This window comes from Myotis daubentonii, chromosome 1 (assembly GCF_963259705.1).
Source record: "Myotis daubentonii chromosome 1, mMyoDau2.1, whole genome shotgun sequence".
Lineage (NCBI taxonomy): Eukaryota > Metazoa > Chordata > Mammalia > Chiroptera > Vespertilionidae > Myotis > Myotis daubentonii.
In genome coordinates, this window is record NC_081840.1 from 143102502 (window position 1) to 143111813 (window position 9312).

Here is a 9312-nt window from a genome sequence, read left to right on the forward strand (position 1 = left end):
ATACTGGAAGAGAAACAAACATTGGGAAATTAAACTTATCTCACATTTAGAGGATGTCTTAAACCCTCAAGACTGAAGGTGGATGGCACTGCATTTATCTATATCCTCTGATAAGTGAGGAAAAAGGAAAGAGCCTCTCTCTGTCCGCAACTTTCTCCTCTCAGCATCTTGGAAGAGTAACTTCTGGGTCCTTATTTCTGACTTCCTACTGGATATACCTTATTGTTATCATAAAAATACCCCAGATTCAATGTTTAAAAGGTAACATGATCTTTCCTTCCTAAAAATCCAGCTTTCTTTATTGGCTCCTTCTGGTTAATTATATCACCAATCACCCAGGTTTTCCAGCTAGATACCTGGTAATTCATTTTCAACACCCTCTTCTGCCTATCTTGGTTGGTAATCAGCATGGGTGTGCCATGCCTCAAGACTTTCTTGTCAAGCATATTTAGATATTTGACTTCAAGGTGACAATAATTTGAATGTCATATGGTCCATGGACTTCATGAATAAATTCTGGATATCTGATAGGATTTGGGAACGACTATCAGAACCTGAGGGGCAATTTAACTAGATAGGAGACACTTGCTTCCTACTTCCTCAACTTCCACCATTCCTGAACCTCTTATAATTTGGCCTCTTCCTTAACCAATCAACAAAAACTGCTCTGACAAAGGTCCTAATGAGCTCTATTATCAACAAATTGAGGGGACCTCTTCAGTTCATATTCTGGCTGCTGAGTGATTTGACTTACTCTCCTTCACTGACCTGAGTGACACACTTCCGTTCGGTTCACAATCACATGCAGGTTTTTGTATGCATATGTGTTCACTCGTCACTGATAAAGACATAAAAGTGCAATTGTGAGGTCATGTAACATTTACATAGTTAGTTTTTAAGAAAATGCCAAACTGACTTCCAGAATGGCTGTACCATTTTACATGTCCACCAGCAATGTATGAGTAATCTACTTTCTTCATATCCTTGCCACTACTTACTGGTGTAACTGTATTTATTTTAGCCATTTGATAGATATATAGTGATTTTAAATTGTGGTTTTATTTAGTATTTTTATAATGATTAATGATGTTCAACTTCTTATCTTGTACATATTTTTTCATTTGTATATTGTTTCTGAAAAAATGTCTGTTATTGTATTTTGCCCATTTTTAATTGCATTATTTATCTACTCAAACACCTTGGTTTTATACTACTAGCCTCCAGAACTGTGGGATAATAAATTTCTGTTGTTTAAGTCACCCCTTCTGTATTACTTTGTAATAACAGCCCTGGCAAACTAATACAGTGAGCCATCTGTTACTGAATGATTTAATATTTCAATATTTGTAACTTAAAAATTCAAAATTTTAAGACTACAGTGGGGCCTTGACTTACGAGTGTCCCGACTAATGAGTTTTTGAGATAGGAGCCGTCTCTCGGTCGATTTGTTGCTTTGAGTTGAGAGATAAAATTGAGGTTATAAGCCAGCTTCAGATACCCCACCGCTAGTTGGCACAGCGAGCATCACAGTGAACGCCACAACATCAGCCCAGCATCACGTGTCTCACTCGATCACAACCGATTTGACGTACGAATAATTTGAGTTACGAGCTCCATCACGGAATGAATTACACTCGTAAGTCAAGGCCCCACTGTAGGTACAAGGTATTCAAATTTTCCACTTCTTTAATGCACTTTGGTAGTCTGTATCTTTTGAGGATTTTTTCCTTTTCCTCAACTATCAAATTTATTGGCATAATGTATTTTGTAATATTTTAATTATTTAATATTTTTGTTATAATTTTAATATCTCTAGAATATATATATGATCACTGATGCTGATCATTTGCTTTTTCTATCTTTTTTCCAGAGCAGTCTGGCAGAGGTTTACAAATTTTATTGTTTTTCTCAAAGAACCAGCTCTTGGTTTCACTAATTTTCTTTCTGTTTTCTATTTCACTGATTTCCCACTATTTCCTTTCTAATGCTTTTAATGGCTTTATTTGTTCTTTAGCACCCTCATTTTTTTAGAAGGATGATGAGTTCATTGATTTTACGTGTTTCTTTATTTCTAATCCTGGTATTTAATGCTATAAAATTTTATCTAAGTAATTGTTTAGCATCCCACTATTTTTGTTGTGTGGTGTTTTTATTTTCATTCAGTTCCCAATGTGGTCTAATTTTTATTTTGGTATGTGAATACATAATGCAAGCCTGATATAAGACTGGTGAGATGTTATGTTCTTTTTTCCTTTTCATTTGGTTTGTTGCAACATTCTCAGCTTATTGAGCTCTAAGAAATGCTCTCTCTAAATCTTCCTTCTAATTTCTATTTCTTTGTAAGACATGAATGAGTTATCAAGACAGTAGTCTTTACATACATTTTAATAACAATTTAGTGACTTATTTTGTGTGTCATACTATTTTCTCATTTAAGAAATGAGGTAGCTGAGAAGTAAAAATGCTGAATGACTTGAGCCGGATTATTTACCACTAGAGGCCCAGTGCACGAATTCGTACATGGGTGGGGTCCAGCCAGCCCAGGCCCAATTGGGAGGAGGAAATGGCAGGAGGTTGGCCAGCAGCCCACATCGATCAGGGCCCAATTAGACCTGGGATGGGGGAGGGGCCACAGGCGATTGGCTGGAAGGGGAGATGATTGGGGGTGGGACCAACTGGGGGGAGAGGCCATGGGCTGTAGCCACCGGCCTTGTTCCTGATCAGAGTGTGGGGAGCCGATTGTGGGTAGAGCTGACTGGGAGGAGGGGCTGCAGGCTGATCGGGTGGTGGGGGCTGATTGGGGGTGGAGCCAGCTGTGGGGAGGAGCTGTGGGCAGTGGGCAAGCCGGCCCCACCCCTGAAGGGGTGGGGGAGACCGATTGGGAGCCGGTGGCCAGGGGAAGGGGCTGTGGGTGGTTGGCTGGCTTGCTCCGCCCCCAGTTGGTATGGGGAGGGCAGTGGCTAGGAGTAGGTGCCACAGGCAGTTGGCCAGTCAGCCCTGCCCCTGACCGTAGTTGGGGGGGTTGATCGAGGGTGGAGTTGGCTGGGGGGAAGGGCTGCAAGAGATTGGCTGGTTGGTCCCGTCTCCTATTGGGGTAGGGGGGCTGATCGGGAGTGGGGCTGGCCTGGGGGAGGGAATGCGTGAGGTTGGCCACTGGCCCCACCCACTATCGGGCCAGTTTGCTGGCCGCAATGGGTGTCATAGTGACCAGTCGTTCTGGTTGTTACAGAGTTCTGGTCGCTGGCTTTTTATATATATAGGTACCTGGATATGCTGATATATTATACTATTATGTACAAAATGCCATTAATATAAATATTTTCTACAAACTTTTTCATTGAGGTGCATCCTGAGGCAACATGTGAATTCTTAGTGGGGATGGAGGAGGGGTTGATGAGAAGGTTGAGGAGAGGTGTAAGGGCACCATCAGTGAAGCTTATCTATCTTGTGTATTCTTAAAAAGTAATGTGAATTTATAAGCTACTTCCCAACATTGTTATACATGGAATAGGGTGCTGCTCTGTCTTGTGTCATTTTTCTAAAAAGAATTTTTTTAATTTTATCATTTGCAACAGCATGGATGAAAGTGAAGAACATTATACTAAGAAAAATAAGCCAGTTGGAGAAAGATAAATATCACATGATCTCACTGATATGTGGGATATAATGATCAACATAATTTGATGAACAAGAATAGATTGATCTAGAGACAAATGGTAGGGGAGGGAGGGTTAGAGGGCAACCAAAGGACTTATATGCATGCATATTAGCATAACCAATGGACACAGACACTGGGCAGTGGGGGCTTTCCCTGGCTGGGAAGGGATGGGGAGAGGGTCAATTGGGGGAAAAGGAGACAAATGTAAAACTTCAGACAATAAAAAAAAATAAGTGGAGACAGAGACATAATGGAAAGATAGGGTGAGGGAGAGTGTGTGTGCATGTGCATATGTGCAAGCTCATATTGTAAGAAAGCCAACTAAATCATCATTTCTACTGGTACAGAGTCAATAGATAAAGAACATTTCATATGTTAAAAATCTAGAAGTAGCAAAAATGATTAAAAGTCTTGTTAGTGGTAGCTTTTGGTGCTAGAGAGGGAACTTAGGGTTTAGTAGGATTGGAGAAGGGTTTTTCCTTTTTTTGTACTTTCTGACCCTTTAAAACTAATTACATGCATTACCTTGAGAAAAAAAATCCTATCTAATAATAGACAAACATGGTAATTAACCATAACTTCTCTACCCTCTAGAAATATATAAACTTCCAAACAAAGGAAGTTCCCTCTCCTGGCCTCATGTGTGACCTGTTGGGGCTCCGGCTGAAGGGGACTGCACTGTGGCTGCATGGCACATGGCCGTGTTGGGCCCACACGTGGTCTGAAGGACTTTAATCTGGCCTGGATGCTGAACCATGCCCGGCTGCAATGTGGAATGGAAATCCTGGACACTGGTCCTCTTTCTGGCTCTGCTGAACTCTCCGCTGCCTCTCTTTCAGGACTGGCTGTGGGAAATGAGACATTGGAACTTGAGGAATGTAACTCTATGCCAATAAAATCTTCTACCGCAAAAAAAAAAAAAAAAAAAAAAATTTGTTCCAGGAAAATATGCCTTATCCCTCCCACCTTTCCTCCACTATGGCTCCACCTACTCACAATACCCTGCTTTGTGTCCTCAGGGAATAGCCACTTAAGGAAATTATGAGAAACATTTTTAAGGCCTCTTGCCAGTTTGGAGTGTTCTCAAAAATAGTAACTTTTTACTTAAAAAATATGGTAATAGAATGAAATGATACAGATTTGTTAACTATATCTAAGATAAGATTTGTCAGACATAACAATCCTATCTAATAAAAGAGAAACATGGTAATTAGCGTACGTCCCCTACCCTTTCCATTGGCTAATCAGTGAGATATGCAAATTAACTGCCAGCCAAGATGGCGACAGGCAGCCAGGCAGCTTGAAGCTAACATGAGACTTGCTTGCTTCAGTGACGGAGAAAACCAACGTTCCCTGCCTGCCTTGCCGGCCTCTGAGATTGCAGTTTGAAGCATTGTTACAAATATAGAAGCTAAACAAAACCCCAGAAACCTGCTTTCAGCCCGCCGGGATCTCAGAGCTGGAGTTGATACAGTGTTTCGATTATAGAACCCAAACAAACCAGATACCTGCTTTCAGCAACAGAGGCCTCAGAGCTGGAGCCAGAGCTAAAGCTGGCCCAGAATAAAAAAGAAAAAGAACAAAAGGAGCAGTCTGGAGCTTCAGCCACCGCCAGCCTGAAAACAGCCCTCAGCCCCTCACCCAGACTGGCCAGGCACCCCAGTGGGGACCTCCACCCTGAAGGGTGTGTGACCAGCTGCAAACAGCCATCATCCCCTCACCCAGGCTGGCCAAGCACCCCAGTGGGTACCCCCACCCTGATCCAGGACACCCTTCAGGGCAAACCAGAAGGCCCCCACTCGTGCACCAGGCCTCTATCCTATACAGTAAAAGGGTAATATGCCTCCCAGCACCAGGATCAGCAGAGCCGCGAGGCCTCCCAGCACCGGCATCAGTGGAGCTGAGAGGCTTCCCGGCACCGGGATCAATGTGACGGGGCAGCGCCCAAACCCCCTGATAGCCCTGCGGCTCTGTGTGTGACAGGGGGTGGGGCCACAACCTCCCTATCCACCCTGTTCTGTTCATGACAGGGGAAGGCGCCCAAACCCCTGATCAGCCCTGCTCTGTGCCTGATAGGGGGGGGCCTCCCAATCCCAATTGCCCTGCAGCTCTGTGTGTGACAGGGTGCAGCGCCACAACCACCCTCCCCCCCCCCCCCCGACGGGCCCTGCTGTGTGTGTGACGGAATAGAGCCATAACCTCCCCATCAGCCCTGCCCTGAGTGTGAGAGTGGCGGCACCCCAACCCCCTGATCGGCCCTGCTCTGTGGGTGATACAGGGCGGCGCCCCAACCCCCTGATCCACCCTGCTCTGTGCGTGACAGATTACGGAGCCCCAACCCCCCTGATGGGCCCTGCTCTGTGCGTGAGAGGGGGCAGCACCCCAAACCCCTGATTGGCCCTGCTCTGTGCGTGACGGGGGTGGCGCCGCAACCTCCCCATCGACCCTGCCTTGAGTGTGAAAGGGGTCAGTGCCCCAACCCCCCAATCGGCCCTACCCTGAGCGTGACTGAGGGTGGCATCACAACCTCCCAATCCGCCCTGCTCTGTGCATGACAGTGGGCGGCACCCAAACTCCCCAATCGGCCATGCTCTGAGCCCGACCAGGGGCTGCACCTAGGGATTGGGCCTGCCCTCTGCCACCCAGAAGCAGGCCTAAGCCGGCAGGTCATAATCTCCCGATGGGTCCCAGACTGCAAGAGGGCATAGGCCGGGCTGAGGGACCCCCCTCCCCCCCGAGTGCATAAATTTTTGTGCACCGGGCCTCTAGTCTATATATATAAAAATCTAAGTGACCAACTGGCCAGCTGGTAGCTATGACATGCACTGACCACCAGGGGGCAGACTCTCAATGAAGGAGTGGACACCACAGGCAGGGAACAGACTGATGAATCTCAGAGGGAAGGAGGGGGAAAGTGGGAAGAGATTAACCAAAGATTTTATATGCATACTAGAGGCCTGGTTCATAGATTCATGCACCAGTGGGGTCCCTCAGCCTGGCCTGTGGGTATCAGGCCGAAACTGGCTCTTCAACATCCCCTGAGGGGTCCTGGATTACAAAAGGGCGAATCTGTGCACCAGGCCTCTAGTCTTAAAATAATTTGGAACTTAATTTGCAACTCTACTGCTTAATTCTTTGATCAAGAATTTATTGGCATTATGAATTTTTGAAGTTGTAAATGACAGATTTTTATACTAGGCTTAAAAAGGCTTTACTTCACTTTCATTTTTGAGAGACTTTGTTACTTAGTTTAGAAATCCAGGTTAACATTATTTCTGTTTGTCTTGTTGTTAAATTACAGCATTATAGGATTTTTATTTTTATTTTTATTTATTTTTTTTTACTGGTAAGAATATCTTCTGGTGTGCATTGTTTCCACCAAAAAGCCTGCTGTCATGGTTATTGTGTTCTTATCTATATGCTGTGTTATTTTCCACTGGATGCTTTTAAATTGATCTCTGTTATTTGTTTTAAGCCCTTTGACTATCATTTGCTTTGGTTTGTCTTTATAATTCCTTCTGTCTTGGAGTTCATTAATTTGTTTAGATCTGTGGGTTTGCAGCATTTACCAAGTTTGAGTATTTTTTTCAACCATTATTTATTCAAATCATGTTCTATTATGTTCTCCCTCCTCACCCAACAACCCATTACACATTTATTAGGCCACTTGAATTTGTCCTCAGTTTATTAATGCTATGATCAAATTTTTATTGTTTTAGTCCTTTTTCCTGCTTTTCATTTTGGACAGTTTCTAATGCTCTGTTTTCTATTTTACTATTCTGTTTCACTGCAGCATTATATCTGCTTTTAGTAATTTTTATCTCATAGTTGAGTCCTTTTGTATTCGCCATATCAATACCTAACACGCTCAATCTTTCCACTGGCTCTTAAACATATGGAAGTGGAGTTATTATAACTTTTAAATATCATTATTTATAAGTCTTTGTCATTTCTGGGCCCTTTCCTATTGATTGATTTTCCTCCTTATGGATTTATTTTCTTCTTTGAATACGTGGTGATATTTGATTGAATACCAGACTTTGTGAATTTCAAGATCCAGAGTTGTTCTGGAATGCAGTTATTTAAAAATCATTTTACATTATTTATAAGAAATTTTTAAAAGATTTTTGGCTTTCTTCTATATGTATTTGCAACAAAAGTCCTCTCAGAGAAGCATTGATCAGACTGTCAAGCCTCAGAGGGAAGATAGGGGAGGGTGGGGGTAAAGGGGAGAGATCAACCAAAGGACTTGTATGCATGCATATAAGCCTAACCAATGGACACAGGCACCAGCTGGGGTGCGGAGTGGGGTGGTAATGGGGGGATAAAGACATAATACCTTAATCAATAAAGACAAAAATAAAATGGGGGGAAAAGTCCTCTCATAAGGAGACGTAAGAGATGCTATTTCAGGCTGAAAAGGACATGGATTTTACCATTCGGAGATCACACTCTACACTCAACACTAAGTGCATATTTGAATGCTTTAAAATAAGCCTGTCAGGAATGGAGGGAGAGTTCACATGACCAACACGCAGGTTGTCCTCTGAGGAGTCCATCCCTTCTGAGTGAATTTTCCAGTGTGGGATCCAGGCTCCCCCTGGTGGTCTTCTGGTAGCACTTCATGGCAGAGGCCGAAAGACACCATCTGCTAGATGCCTAGTTTCCCTCCTGTGGTGAGCTGAGGCAATTTGCTGAATTCAAAGTAAACATAATACAACAACAATAAACATTGTCTAAACATTAAGACAATATATTTAAGTCTAAGTTCTAAGTTTTTTGGAGGTTACGGATATCTTTATTTCCTTTGTGGTGGTGGTAACATGGGGGCATTCATATATCAAAACTCACCAATTCATACATCAATTATGTACAGTTTTTTTTGTAAACCAATTATACTTCATAAAGGCTGGAAAAGATCCTAAGTATTATTGTGAGAAAAATTAAAAAAATTAAAAAATTGTGAAATTCTTTAATTTTCATTGCTGATGCCAAAGTATACAACTTTACCTTAAATGAAATGCCAAGTGTTAATTACCACAATCTACTTTCTTCTTAGCTTGAGATAAATGAATTATAATTAAAATTAAAACTGAATCTTGAGTTTTTCTGACTCAACTCCCAGACGTCAATATTTTTAATGAAGTGTTATTTTCAGTTCACCAGCCATTTATTAGACATCTGCTTGTTTCATTTCGTATTTATGCCCTATAAAAGGGAGGTCTCAAATAAGCAAACAAGCAAAAAAAATGCACCTAAAAATAACTCTAAACCATATTTCAAGTTGAGTTTTTCCCTGGGTAGTAAAAGTTTATTAACACTTCCAGATTTGTTTTCATTAGTGAATATTAAAATACTTTTCTTGGTTTTGAAGAAAAATTCAGGAGTAGGCAGAAAGGCAAGTGTGTGGTACCTCACTCACTGGCAGTCTAGAAGATTGACCTTTTGCTTCTCAGAAACTTTGTTTCCAGACCAGTCTGGAATCCAAAGAAACTTCTGTGAGCACCTGCTATGAGGACCAGAAACTATCAGGTCTTTCTGGATGGCTCATACATTAGCTTAGATCCCAAGCAGATACTAATCCAAAGTCTCCCAACCTGTAGGGATGTGGCGCAATTAACTCCACTTTCTCCCTTAGGTCATCTTCTCACTGT